Raw genomic sequence first — 14,097 nt, 5'->3', positions numbered from 1 at the left:
TAAAGCAGCTATCTGGCTAGAATATTATTAATGTTAACAAGCATGGCTTTGCTCCATGACACTCAGATTCAAGAAACATCTCATTTGATAATTTTTCTACATAAAATTAAACCTAGATGGGGCCCGTGACAAACCCAGATCTGGCCACCTAGCCTGCCCAGCCCAGGGCAGACCTGGCTGAGTGCCACAGTCCCGACTCAGGTACGTCCCATGAACAGCTGAGTTAGCTGGACGCTGTAATCCCAGCCCACACCTCGCGCACGCAGCAAGCCCCCTCTAGCCAGCCCGTGGTATCGCTGGCCATCACCCTGCGACCCTGCGATCCTGATAAGGGACAGACACAGTTCAAGGTGTTTGGGCTTTGGAAAACCTACCTTACTTTTCCTCTCCCAAACCTCAGCCCCCAGCACCTGGTCTCTCGGCTAGATTGCTCCCCACTTGACAGTAAAACATTGCCACTCAGCATTCAAACTCAGGAGGGCTGGGGTTTTTTCCAACACCTCACTCACCAGGGTTGAACAGACCCCCCAAATTAGTAGCACTGGGCCCTCCTTCTGCTCCCCAAAGACTCAGCTCTGCATGAACCCAGGGCCACAGCAGAGAGGCCCTGTCCTTGGTCCACTGTGGACCACTCACCCCCACTGTACCTTTGTTACACTGACCATGAGCTTGGCCACGGGGCCTATAGCTGCTGCTCCTGGTATCCAGCCCCCTGCCCACCGCCAACATCCATGCAGCCACTCTCCCATCCGGGGGGGGGCATCAGGGCACCAGTGTCTGTCGATCCCGGAAACCAAACCCCAGCCCTTCCCCCAAAGCACACAAGGCCTCCCTCCCCAATGCCCACAAAGACTCCCCCTCCACAGACCCAAAGAAAGGCTGAGGGGGCCTGTCTTTAGGGCGGCCCTGGAAATACAAAGAAACTGTTCATCTGCCTCCTGGCCCAAGGAAGCCAACTCGGGACACAGAGCCGAAAAGAGGGGCCAACAGAGCGGAAATCAACCTTTTCATTATTTACAGTCTCCCGTAGCGGTAAGATCAAGTCCAGCTTTATATCTCAGCAAAGCCTCTGGCCATATCAGCACCCATGTCAGCCAGATAAAGCACAGCTCACATTTTAAGCTTGGGCCGGCAAGAGTGGGGGTGGGGAGAGGGTGCCTTGGGTCGATGCACCACTTGAAAACTTCACTCTCGCTTTTTCTTGTGTGTTTACTTTGTCCAGACTTCCACTTCTATGATGGACACCCAGCCATGGGTCACACCCTTGTCTAAATCCCCGAGTACAGAGAGAACCTGTAATTTGCTTCTGGTCAGTAGAATAGCCACAGGTATGGGCTAGTCACTCAGCTGATTCACCTGATTACATCACGTTGTATGAGACACCATCTTAGCAGACTGGAGAGGGATACCCTCCTCTGGCCTTGAGGAAGTGAGCTGCCAGACTGTGTGAGGGGCCGTGTGGGTGCTGCGTGGCAAGGTACTGCAGGCCTCCAGGAGCCAAGAGCAGCCCCCGGCCCACTGTCGGCAAGAAAGCAAGACCTCAGTCCTACAACCGGCAGGAGCTGAATTCTGCCAACAACGGCATTTTCTTGGAGGAGGCCCCCCCACTCCCAGGTCTTGAAAGGAACACAGCCCAGGTGACACCTGATCTACAGCCTGGGATACCCTGAGCAGAGGACCCAGCTAAGCCCTCCCAGACCCCAGACCCACAGAAATTGTGAGATAATCAATGCACGTGTTTTTTGTTTTGTTTTGTTTTGTTTTTTTGCGGTACGCTGGCCTCTCACTGCTGTGGCCTCTCCCGTTGCGGAGCACAGGCTCCGGACACGCAGGCTCAGTGGCCATGGCTCACGGGTCCAGCCGCTGCGCGGCATGTGGGATCCTCCCGGACCGGGGCACGAACCCGTGTCCCCTGCATCGGCAGGCGGACTCTCAGCCACTGCGCCAACAGGGAAGCCCAATGCATGTGTTTTAATCTGCTAATTTTGTGGTAATTTGTTACTTGGCAATAGAAAACAAATTCAATTCTTTCCTATTTCATCATGTTGAGTGGAATATGTCAGGTAGCACATGAGGGTCTGGGTGTAAAAGGGAGCAGACACAAACCAGGACCCTTTGCTCTGATTCCCAACTCCAGAAAGTTGAAAGTTCAAAGATCTGGGTTCAAGTTCAGCTCCTGCTGCTAACCTGTTGTGTGTCCTTGAGCGAGTGTCAGCTGCCTGGTGCTCTTTCATGTCTTCTAGCTCTGAAATCCGGAGTCTCTAGTTTCAAGAGTAAGATCTTAGGGTTAAGGAGGTCACAGTTACTTCCAGATTCTCTCATCTTCAATTCCATCCGCCCACAGAGCCTTCATTCAAAACCAGAGCACAGGGACTTCCCTGGCGGTCCAGTGGGTAAGACTCCACGGTCCCAATGCAGGAGGCCCGGGTTCGATCCCTGATCAGGGAACTAGATCCTGCATGCCGCAACTAAGAAGCCCACATGCCGCAACTAAAGATCCCGAGTGCCACAACTAAGACCCGGTGCAGCCAAAATAAATAAATAAATATTTTTAAAAAGAAAGAAAGAAACCAGAGCAGAGGGTGGGGGGACCAATGCAGAAGTCAGCTTCCCCAGAGACTCGGACACCTGGGGGGCTTTCCTGGGCTCCATCCAGCCTCCCAGCCCCCACTCAAGTTCCCTCTCCTGCCTCAAGCTGGAATGGAAAACCTATCAGGGCTCAAGAGATGGCCTAATAAACAGCAACCCGTTTTTCAATCCAAACTGTGAAATGCTCTGGGAACAATCTGCTAGCTAAGCAAACCTTTCCCATTTTTTCCTGTCTGAGCACATTGTCCTGAGCCTGGAGAGAGGACAATGGAAATCGCAGCTCTCCTTCCCTCCCATCAAGGAATAATTCACACAGGAATTCACTGAGCCCGCGGCTTCTGGGCAGGGGTCTGCCCAGGAGGATGAGAAGCCTATGGCAGGGACGTCCCAAAGACTCCCTGGCTGACCCCATCAGCAACACGGCAGGGAGGGGTGGAGGCCTGGGGTGCAGCTGTGCAGTCAGGGAGCACCAAAGACCAAGTGCTGCCAGGGCCGCCCCAGCTATCTGAGCCAGGAGCCCCATCCACGGCCCATCCATCGCTGCCCCACACCCGGCCACTGAGCCACCCATGCCACGGACCCGAGTCCAGGGAGTCACCCAGGACTCCTCGGCCCTGTTTGATCCACTCACACTCTACCTCTGGCGGGACTACCATGCCCCTGCTCATACCCCACTCAGTCCCGCCCTTGGGATCCATTAACTGCACTCCTAACAAGCCCTGAACGAGTGCCCTTGGCATAGAGGGTGGGCACAAAGCCAGGTGACCCCGAATGACCCACCAGAGGCCCACCAAGAGTCATTCAGGCCATTTTAAAGCAAACAGGTTGGTGCTGTGACAGGAACGGCAGCATCTCCAGAAGGGTCGAGCGATGACTCTCGGCTGCCACCACTGCCACCTGGGACAACAGAAGTGGGCATGGGTGCGTGAGTGGGCATCCCCCAAGAGAGGTGGGCCCCTTTCCCAGGAAGCCCAGGACCCTCCCTGGGCCTGTCTTCATGCTGTCCATCAGCACTTGCAGGGGATTCTCCCTTACCTCCCCTATCCAGAGCCCTGGGTGGCCCTGAAGTGCGTCCCACGTGCAGTGAGGCCACATGGAGCGGTAACCAGGAGGTTATCGGGACTGTGGCTCCCGACCAGGCTGCACCCTGAAATCAACATCACGTGCCCAGGCTCCATCCACCCCCAGAAGGCGGAATCATAGGGAAAGGCCCAGCCCCAGCACAGTGTGACCTTGGGCAAGTCGTTATGCTCCTGGAGCCTCAGTTTTCTCATCTGCGGAGTGGGGATAATACAGCACCATTCTGCTATGAGATGAAATGACAGAATCTGGTGCTTCCCAACCTCTCTCGACAGAGCACACGGAGAATGTGGAAATACTCACACAGCCCACTGAGTAAAGGAACAAGGTTGCTTGCAGGATTCCTCCTGACCCTGAGCCTCACCAGCCACCCCAGAGCTGAAAGAGCCCCCACCCCACAGACAGCAGGATGCTGAGAGGCAGCGTGCCGAAAGCCTGATCCCCGACAAGCACCAGACAGGGGTCTGCTGTGTGTAAGCCCCCCACCCAGTGCAGGATTTTCTTGTCTCACCAGGGCGGTCTGGGACAGGGCTGGCACCTCACCATTTTTTAACCAGCGCCTTGCATGGTTCTGCAGCAGCGGGTGTCCAGGGCCAGGTTTGGACTTCCAGTTCTAGCTGATCAGAGCCAGCAGACTCTTCCCAATGGGGTCACTCACTCCCCCACCCATCCCACCCTTTCTTGCAGCCCACCCACTGCTAGGGTCCTCCCCACCTAATTAGCAGGCAAATCCCGTTCTGGGAGAACTGAATGGGTCCCTTCTGCTCCCCGGGCATCCCTCACAGTGTCCCTTTGTGGCCAGCCATCCTCCTGACCAGGCCAAACTGGGTCCTCAGTTGTTCACTCTCCATGCAATTTTGACTCCGCCTCCTACCATCAAAGCCGTGACGGGGCAGTGTGTGGCCTCCCGCGGGGCCGTGGTGTCCTCTGGGAAAGCAGCTGCCCACGGGGGACGCCTGGTGCCACACGCGGACCCTGGGTTGGCTGTCTGCAGGGCCGTCGGGAGCCACGACTCCACGCTCTGGAGGCGAGAAGCGCAAACAGCCCAGGTCTGGGAGACGGAGTTCCGACCAGCGGGGCCGGGCACACCTCCTGCCGCCGAGCTCCCCGCGCCCCCCTCTGCAACCCAGGGATGAAGAGCCCCCCTCCTCGAGGCAGCCCAAAGAAGGCTCCACTGAGGCATACATCCCTCCAGACGGGACACAGTCCCTCCCCACCTCAGCAGAGAGCCCTGATTATAATAAAGGGCAAGCTGGCGGAGCCCCTCCAGAGAGGGCCAGGCTGCGGCGGGGTGGGGCCGGGCTAGGCCCCAAGCAGCAGGAACAGGCAGGGGCATGGGAGCCAGGGGAGGGAGCTACCACCCCCCAGCCCTGGCCTCTAGAACTGGCTGAACCCAGACCCACTCGAGCTCCACTTACCAAACCAGCCCCAGTCTCTCAGGCTGGAGAACTCAGGGCCACTGTGGTCATGAGGGTGGGGTCTGGAGTTTCAGTTCCTTCCACAGCACGGATGGGGCTGTCTGGGCACCAGGCTCCATGGGGGTGAAGCCTCACCTCCCACCTGAAGACTCTACAAGCTGTCTGGCATCCCTCGGACTCGCCCTGTGAACTACCAACTTTGCAGGGTTGTTATGGGGATTAATGAACTAAAGCATGAACTGGTCCTCAACTGGGAAGGAAGGATATGATGGCTATCACTATTCACTCATCAAGTTAAGACCCGTGGGAAGAGGCAGGCACCAGGCAAGCGAACCCAGGTCAGACCCCAGGCCTTGAGCAAGTGAACTCAGGGTTAGGACCCAACCCCCAGGGCTGTCCAAGTCCAGGGGTGTCCTCACCTCCTGGGAGCAATGACACCTCCTAAGTGAAACATCAACTCAGGGTCCTGCCCAATGTTCCCCACGGAAACCACTAAAATCCCTCACTCTCCACAGAGCCTTGCAGGTTAATGAGTCTGGGGTGGGTACCGCCCACAGCCCACTACCCTGGCACCTCCCTTCCCAGTGCTGGGGGCCGATGGGGTCCACAACCAGACCCCAAGAGAAGTGTTCCCAGGGGGGTTCCTTGCGCCACCCAGACCTACAGCAACCACCTGTCAGAGCAGAGCCCTGGGCACCCGGATGTTTATGAGGTCTCAGGTAACACCAGCACCCTCTGGAGTTTGCGAACTCCCAGAGGACAAGGTCAGGGGGCAGAGGAGGAGACAGGCAGGACCACGGACCCAACCCTGCCCCACCAGCACCCTGCTCCCGATTCCTAAATGAGGACACCGAGACTGCAGAGGTTGCAGAACTGGACGAAGGACACAGGACCAAGGAGGGGCAGTCGGGGTGGGCCACTCCCTCCCACCTCCCACCTCCCACCTCCCGCCAAGGAAGACTTCAGTTGAGTCCAGCTCTGGGCCCAGGCACTGGCCTTGCCCCTGGCACTCACACAACCCAGGGCTGCCAGACCTCGCTGGCGGGCAGAACTGTCAGTATCTCAGTGCCCAGGTGCCAGTGTCATCCAGCCACAGCCAGGTGAGCACCGGGCCCCACATCCTCACACTCGTTGCACAACTCCCCTCCCCCAACCAGGGCGACTACTACTAACCCCACCTCCTCTCCCCCCTCTCCCCCGCTTCCACTCCCCTCCCCGCCCTCCAGTCCAAAGCCCCTGTCCTTGCAGGACCTCAAGCTGCAAATCCCTCGGAGGCCACGGCAGCCGTCCAAGGAGCTTCCAGGAGGTCCCGGGAGGCCCTTCCCACGGGGTCAGAGCGCCCCCTGCCGGGTGGACTCACAGGCGACCATCACTTGTCATGTTGGCCACGAGACTCTTTAAAACTCACCATCCCGGAGCGGTGGTTGATTCTCCCGCTGCCCTGCACAGTGAACTGAAAGGGGCTCCAGAGGGGGGCAGCGGACGGCGCCTGGGCTCTCAGAGGGTACAAGCGATACACAGACCCCCGTGTAGGCGACAGAGGTCGAACCGGGGCCCCACGCAGCAGCGCCCGTCTCTGCGGGGAGTGGCCGTGGGACATCTGTGTCTACAGTTCCGATTTTCCTACCAGGAGCCCATTTAATAATGAAACAACCTTTGCAAAAGTACACTGCATTCGGCGCGCGGTTGCGAGGCTCGGGACCCCGCCGCGGCCCCCGGAACCCCTGCACCGCCCGCCCCCGCGACCGGCTCTGCAGCGAGAGAGCCCGGGACCATCAGCCTCCCGGGGCGCAGGCCCCGCCCCGCCTCGGCCCCTGCGCACGCGCGGCGCCCCGCTCTCCGTTCGGACCCCGGGCCCAAAGCTTTGCGGACAGCGCCCCCTGCCGTCCAGAGGCTCCCTGCGCCTGCAAGCGGCTGCAGCCAAACCCGACTCCTAGTTACTCCTGGTTATGCTGAGTTGCCCTGGAGGAGCTCGATCTTGGAGGCGAGGGGCCGCCCTTTCCTCCACCCAGAGCCTGAAGCCCCTTGTCCGCGACCGAGGAACTGACTTTGGGGGAAGCTAAGTCACTAGAGGGTATAGGGAATGCACAAAACGCGGTGGCTGTCTTGGGCCGTCCCCGTTTGAAATCTAATTCCTGGGGTCACAGACCCCGGCTCCACTGTGGGTTCACGAGGCGTGCTGAGGGACCACCTGACCGTGTGCTCAATGGCTGGGGGTCCAGGCCAGCCGGATCAGTCCCAGGGCCCACCTCCAGACACCAGCTCAGCCAGGACCACTCTTTAAGAAATATTGCCTTAATTTGAGCCCCTCATTTCATAAAGGACAGACAGGCAGTGACTTGCCTAAGATCACACAGCTCCTCAGAGGGAAGTGCAAAACGGAAGCTCTGGCAGGATGTCTACCACCCCACCTCCATCCCACAGTTAGAGAAACCAGGAGGCTGTCACCAGGTTCAGTCCCAGCTCTGCTACCACTGCTGTGTGCACTGTAGCAAGTCCCTTCCCCTCTCCAAGTCTCCCAGGTCTGTGTTCTAGCATGAAACGATGGGCAATGGCCGTCCCCTGTCCCCTCCATGATTCTAGAATTCCTGGAGCAGAGGCAGACCCTCACCCAGGTTTGAGCTCCTAGGTCACCATGTGAGGTCCTGCAGCTTTGTGTGCTCTTTGCGTATGTATTTTTAAATTACTCCCAGGAGTAATTACTTCCAGATCATTAATAGGTACATGGCTCCGCCCTCGGGAACCACTAAATGTAAGTGCTTCGTGATAAAAAGGAAGGCAGAAGAAATTGGGGACTGGCAGAACTTAGTAGCTTCCTCCACTTTCTATCTCAGAGAGGAATATGCACCCCAATGGCTTGGGGGGAAGGCCACCAAGATCAGAAGGAACCCAGGCCCTCCACGGCCCATGTATGCAGGAGCCAGAGTCATAAACAGTCCAGTGGAACAGGATGCTTTGAGCCAGGTTCTGCCTTACTCCCATTTATCTTTAGCTACCATCTGCTCTGCACTTAAGTATTGTGATACAAATTATAAAAACTGTATTAGCTCAGATATTTCATTAACGACTTGAGGGACTGGACCAATGCATTGAAGGAGAAATCTCATTTCCAAGGCAATCAAAATAAAGGCTGGGGAGCTAATAAACTCCTCTAAGCTATTATACATGCAGGGAACAGTAGAGTAAGTCCTGAAGTAGATTTTAAAGAGTTTTTCCTAAAAGGACTAAGCTTCTTTTGTGTATCTATTATTCATCTGAATGGCTCCTGCTTGTATTTTTCAGAATCCATCCCCCAAGTTAGAAACGAATTGAAATGCTTTTACACACACCTAGGGCCCCTCAGCCATGCTCCTGAGCCAAGTGGAGGAGCTGTCCCCTGTGCCCCCAGCCGCTGGAGCACCTGGACTACCTCTTGCCTCCCTGCAGAAGCCTGGTCCAGCCCACCCAGGGCTCCAGGGCTCTACCGCTTACTATTCCAGTGACCCAAGACAAGTTTGCTCTCTAAGCCTTGGTTTCCTCGTCTGTAAAATAATGGGGATATTAGTACCTGTGATGAAACCTAACACATTTGGAATAGCACCTATTAGCACATACTGTTTAATGCTATTTCTTGGAACCACTGCCTCTCCTCTGGGGCTAGCCACGTAGTACATAATATTTTTCAAATAAATGTACTCGTAATAGGGAAGAACAAATCTGACCCCATGCTGGATCTGTTTCTTTAAACTTTGCATTCTGCTGCTTTTGCTACAAGTGAAGAATGTTGCCTATATCCTGAGATAGACAGGATAGCTCACTGTCAAGGCTCTGACCTTTAAAAGTATATAACGCTTTCATTCACATAGAGATAAAAAGTTGCAGAATGGAGAATAACATTTTTCTTGTTAGGGGTTTACAGGAACATCGTGACCTGACCTACGTGGACAGCTGCGAGAACAAAGGATTCCAAGAAGTTTGCAGCAACCAGCCATGCCCCCTCCCCTTCTAGCATAAAAGAAGCCTGAACTCTAGCTTCTTTTATACTAAAAGGGAAGGGGGTGTGGTGAGATGCTTCTTTGGAACACTAGTCCACAATCTTCTCTGTCTGCTGGCTTTCCAAATAAAGTTGCTATTCCTTGCCCCATCAATTCCTCTCTCCATTTATTGGCCTGTTGTGTAGCGAGCAACACGAGCTTGGACTCGGTAACATACTGACTAAAAAGCCCCATGAGGTCAAAGACCATGTCTGTCTCTTTCACCAGTAGATCCTAGTGCAAGCCCAGTGCATGGAATGGTAGGTTTAGTGAATGACACCCTGCTTTACAGTCAATATCCATCCACTCATGCGTCCACATTCAATATCCACTTTGCAGAGGCTGCACACTAGACTCCCCTAGGGAGCATTTACTATACTGAGATTCTGATGGAATTTATTTGAGGTGAGGCCTGGACATTGATATTAATTTTTAAGCGCTCCAGGTGACCCTGATAGGCAGCCAGTGTTGAGAAACAGATCTAAACCTACAAGTGGTTCCCACGTGCTGTGTCCCCTTCCTGTCAGGAGGAAGCCGGGATCTTTCAATTCCTAGTGCCTGAAACACACTGTCATTCCACCTTTGTAATCCCTCCTCATGTATTATCCTGGGTAAATCAGACATCTTGTCCCAACCTCAGTTTTCTTAGGTGTGCAATGATTCATTTAGATGAGGTGTCCGAGATGGTCAGAATCCAAAGAACAAGTCATCATTGGAGTTTGTTATGGGCTGAATTATGTCGCCCTCCCACACTCTTACGGTGAAGAACTAACCCCCAGAACCTCAGGATGTGACTGCCTCTGGAGATCAGGTCCTTAAACTGATAAGGAAGCTTAACTGAGATCGTTAGGGTGGGCCCTAATCCGATATGACTCGTGTCCTTATAAGAGGTTAGGACACAGACACACAGATCATGTGAGAGGCCTCAGAAGAAACCAACTCTGCAGTCACCTTGATCTCAGAATTCTAGCCTCCAGAACTGTGAGAAAATAAACTTCTCTCATTAAAGACACCCAGTCTGTGGTGCTTTGTTATGGCAGCCCTAGCAAATTAACACAGGGTTTGTGTGTATATACAAAATAGCTCCTGGATTATCTTCCTTTGGGTGACTCTAACCCAGGGCCTGTACCTGGGCATCCCGCTCTCACTGTGGGTCCTCTACTTTGGGACACTCTTCTCCTTCAGGGCCCAGCCAGTCCCCCCTCCCCTCCTCTGGCTGTCACTCTTCCAGAGGTCCTCCCCCGACCTGAATTTGTGTGCTGGGGCCTCCTGCTAATGATCATATGCCATAAGGCAGCATCTGTACCACGAAGGTGAGCATCTCATTCACTGAACTAGAGCTCTGCCAGGTGCTGTGCCAGGGCTTTGCCTACACCATCTTAGTCCTCAGACCTCTCCTGAAAGGTGGGTATTATCCCACCTCCTCAACTGAGGAGTGAGGCTCTAAGATGTGGCGATAGCTCTGACATTCCACACCAGGTCCAATTCCAAAGCCTCCTCCCTGCCTCCCCACCACCCAGGCTCCCCTGCTTCATCCCCGGGGGGACTCAGAAGAGTGAGGGCCTTCCTGCCTTGTTCGCTGTCCACACACCCACAGCCCCAAACATGGCTGGCAAACCAGTAAGCATGGGCTTCCCTGGTGGCGCTGTGGTTAAGAATCCGCCTGCCAATGTAGGTGACACGGGTTCGAGCCCTGGTCCAGGAAGATCCCACATGCCACGGAACAACTAAGCCCCGGCGCCACAACTACTGAGCCTGTGTTCTAGAGCCCGCGTGCCACAACTACTGAAGCCCGCGCACCTGCAGCCTGTGCTCCGCAACAAGAGAAGCCACCGCAATGAGAAGCCCGCGCACAACAAGGAAGAGTAGCCCCCGCTCACCGCAACTAGAGAAAGACCCCACGCAGCCACGAAGACCCAACACAGCCAAAAATAAATAAAATAAATAAATTTTTTAAAAAAACAAAACAGTAAGCATACACTGGGTGAGCAGCTGTGCAGCTGGTGGGCTTTCCTTACTCATTTGGGATCATCCTACTTCCGACTTCACTCCCTCCCCTCAGGGATCCCACTGCTGACCATTTAAAGCCCCAGCTGCTTGCCGAGGATTCCAGACTCGCCAACACCCTCGGCCACCTTATTGTACCCCAGGTTCTAACTATGCTTTCCTACAGGGCCTTCCTCAAACCATTAAGGCGCTCAAAGAATTTAGCAGGAAGCTTGTTAATTTGTTAAATTCACCTCGCCTTTAGGCCTTCTCTGATGGGTGAGAATTGCTGAATGCAAATTAAACTTACCCTGATAACGATCTTGTGCCTTAAGGCAGCATCAGCACCTGCACCTACTGGGAGCTTACAGGGTCACCCACACACACAGAATCAGAATCTGCATTTAGGTGAGATTCCTAAGACAGGTTCTCAGCCCTGAGTGCACACCAGAATCACCTGGGGAGCTTAAAGTTACTGATGCCTGGTGACACCCCAGAGATTCCGGTCTGGAGTAAGGCCTGAGAAAGCCCTGGTGATTCTAATGTGCACAAGGTGATGTGATTGGGAGCAGCATCAACCATGATAACCCGTCCTGCAGTCCCAACCAGGGACGAGCACTGGCAGCCTCTGATGTTTCTGGGGGGTTTTTTTGCGGTACGCGGGCCTCTCACTGCTGGGGCCTCTCCTGTTGCGGAGCACAGGCTCCGGACGCGCAGGCTCAGCGGCCATGGCCCACGGGCCCAGCCACTCCGCGCCATGTGGGATCTTCCCGGACTGGGGCACGTACCCGTGTCCCCTGCATCGGCAGGCGGACTCTCAACCACTGCACCACCAGGGAAGCCCAGAAGCCTCTGATGTTTGATGAGGGACCTCACATTCAGGGGCCGGGCAGGCCTAAGCCAGAACCTCCCACCCAGACCAATACGTGTTGCCAGTGGTATAAGCAGACCCTCCTGTAACCTGTGGCTCACAAATTTGGTCACTAACTCCCATGCTGCTACGAGGTGACTCGTTAGAACCTGGTGGGGGCAGGGTACAATGCGGCACTACTAATTCAGTTGTCCCCTTGGACACAGCGATCCACCTCTAGGAATCCACTCCACAGAGACACTCACACGTAAGATACGAAGTGGTCACGTCCAGCTATTTAAAGAGTGAAAAAGTGTTCATAACATACGGAAATCACACCATCACGCTGTACACCTTAGACTTATACAGTGATGTATGTCTAATGTATTATTTCTTAATAAAACTGGAAAAAATGCTATTAAAATTCGTTCCACTTCTAAAAGAAGAAACAAGTGAAAAACTGGAGACAACTCAAATGTTTCCTGATATGAAATTATAATATACCCACTTAAGATAGAATACTATAGTCATTAAAATGTGAATAAAATTCATATTTTATGGCAAGACAAGAAAAATTTAAACATAAATTCACTCTGGGGGCTTCCCTGGTGGCACAGTGGTTGAGAATCTGCCTGCTAATGCAGGGACACGGGTTCGAGCCCTGGTCTGGGAGGATCCCACATGCCACGGAGCAACTAGGCCCGTGAGCCACAACTACTGAGCCTGCGCGTCTGGAGCCTGTGCTCCGCAACAAGAGAGGCCGCGATGGTGAGAGGCCCGCGCACCGCGATGAAGAGTGGCCCCCACTTGCCACAACTAGACAAAGCCCTCGCACCGAACCGAAGACCCAACACAGCATAAATAAATAAATAAATAAATAAACTCCTACCCCCAACATCTTCAAAAAAAAAAAAAAATTCTCTCTGCCCTTTGGCCTCCTCTATCCCCTCTACTGTGCATTGTGTATCTGCATCCAGCAGCAACCAAACCTCCCCATCAGCAGAAATAACTGCTCAACCATAACGAGCAATATTTTCTAGCACCACCAAGACAACTCCTTAAAGATAACATTCGCTTTTTTTGTTGGGGGGGGAGGTTGCGGGGCGGGGAGCGGCACACCACTCAGCACGTCTTAGTTCCCGACCAGGGATGGAACCCACGCCCCATGCAGTGGAAGGGCAGAGTCTTAATCACTGGACCACCAGGGAAGTCCTGCATTCCTTCTTAATCTTGTAAGGGGCCAAAATGACCCATGACCCACTACTCGGCCAGATCGTGTAAGCTGTCAATAATACATCATCTAGTGTACAGCCCTCTCAAAAAACTTATGTAAAACTGTTTTGACTTTTTTTTTTTTTTGGCTGTGTTTTGGTCTTTGTTGCTGCACACCGGCTTTCTCTAGTTGCAACGAGCAGGGGATACTCTTCGTTGCGGTGTGTGGGCTTCTCATTGAGGTGGCTTCTCTTGTTGCAGAGCACGGGCTCTAGGTGCTCAGGCTTCAGTAGTTGTGGCACAGGGGCTCAGCAGTTGTGGCTCGCGGGCTCTTGAGCGCAGGCTCAGTAGTCGTGGAGCACAGGCTTAGTTGCTCCGCGGCATGTGGGATCTTCCTGGACCAGTGCTCAAACCCGTGTCCCCTGCATTGGCAGGCGGATTCTTAACCACTGCGCCACCAGGGAAGTCCCTGTTTTGACTTCTAACAGGCGGCCAAACAGTTCTCAGAGCTTTCTGAGCTGTTTCCACGTTATAATCCTCAATTTGGCTCGAATAAAATTTGCCGTTTCTTTCTTAGATAGACTGATTAATTTTTTCATCAAAAAGAGAATGACATAAACTTGTGACTACTGACATAGAAAAGCATCCAAAATACTCTGTTCAGGTAAAAACAAACAAACAAAGAAACAGAAACAATACCATGCATAACAAGGATACTTTAATAAAAATGGTAAATACTAGTATACACATGGGGAAAAAGCAGTTATTTTGAAAGCGGAAAAGGTAGTACTAAAAGAGACTTTTTATAAATTTGTTTTTCTAGAGATTACCAAAGAAACCAAAATGTTCTTAGAAAACACATGAAATAAATCAGGTAAGAACATTCTTAGAGGGCTTTAAAATGTGAGATAATTGATAACACTGCAGTAATCACACACTGGTCCCAACG

At 53.5% G+C, this 14,097-nt stretch overlaps 1 long non-coding RNA gene across 1 annotated transcript in view; it reads right to left on the bottom strand.

The window, feature by feature from the left end:
- LOC308619703 overlaps nt 1-6,800 on the bottom strand; it is an 86,622-nt gene extending 79,822 nt beyond the window's left edge. Inside the window, exon 1 of the long non-coding RNA XR_014016218.1 lies at nt 6,496-6,800. This is a non-coding gene — a long non-coding RNA (uncharacterized lncRNA). The remainder of the gene's footprint in view (nt 1-6,495) is intronic.
- Nucleotides 6,801-14,097: the final 7,297 nt, after the last annotated feature.

This window comes from Mesoplodon bidens (genome assembly GCF_964165515.1).
Source record: "Mesoplodon bidens genome assembly, chromosome: 1".
NCBI lineage: Eukaryota > Metazoa > Chordata > Mammalia > Artiodactyla > Ziphiidae > Mesoplodon > Mesoplodon bidens.
Note: the sequence above shows the minus strand (reverse complement) of the source record. Positions and strands in the feature narration are given on the sequence as shown.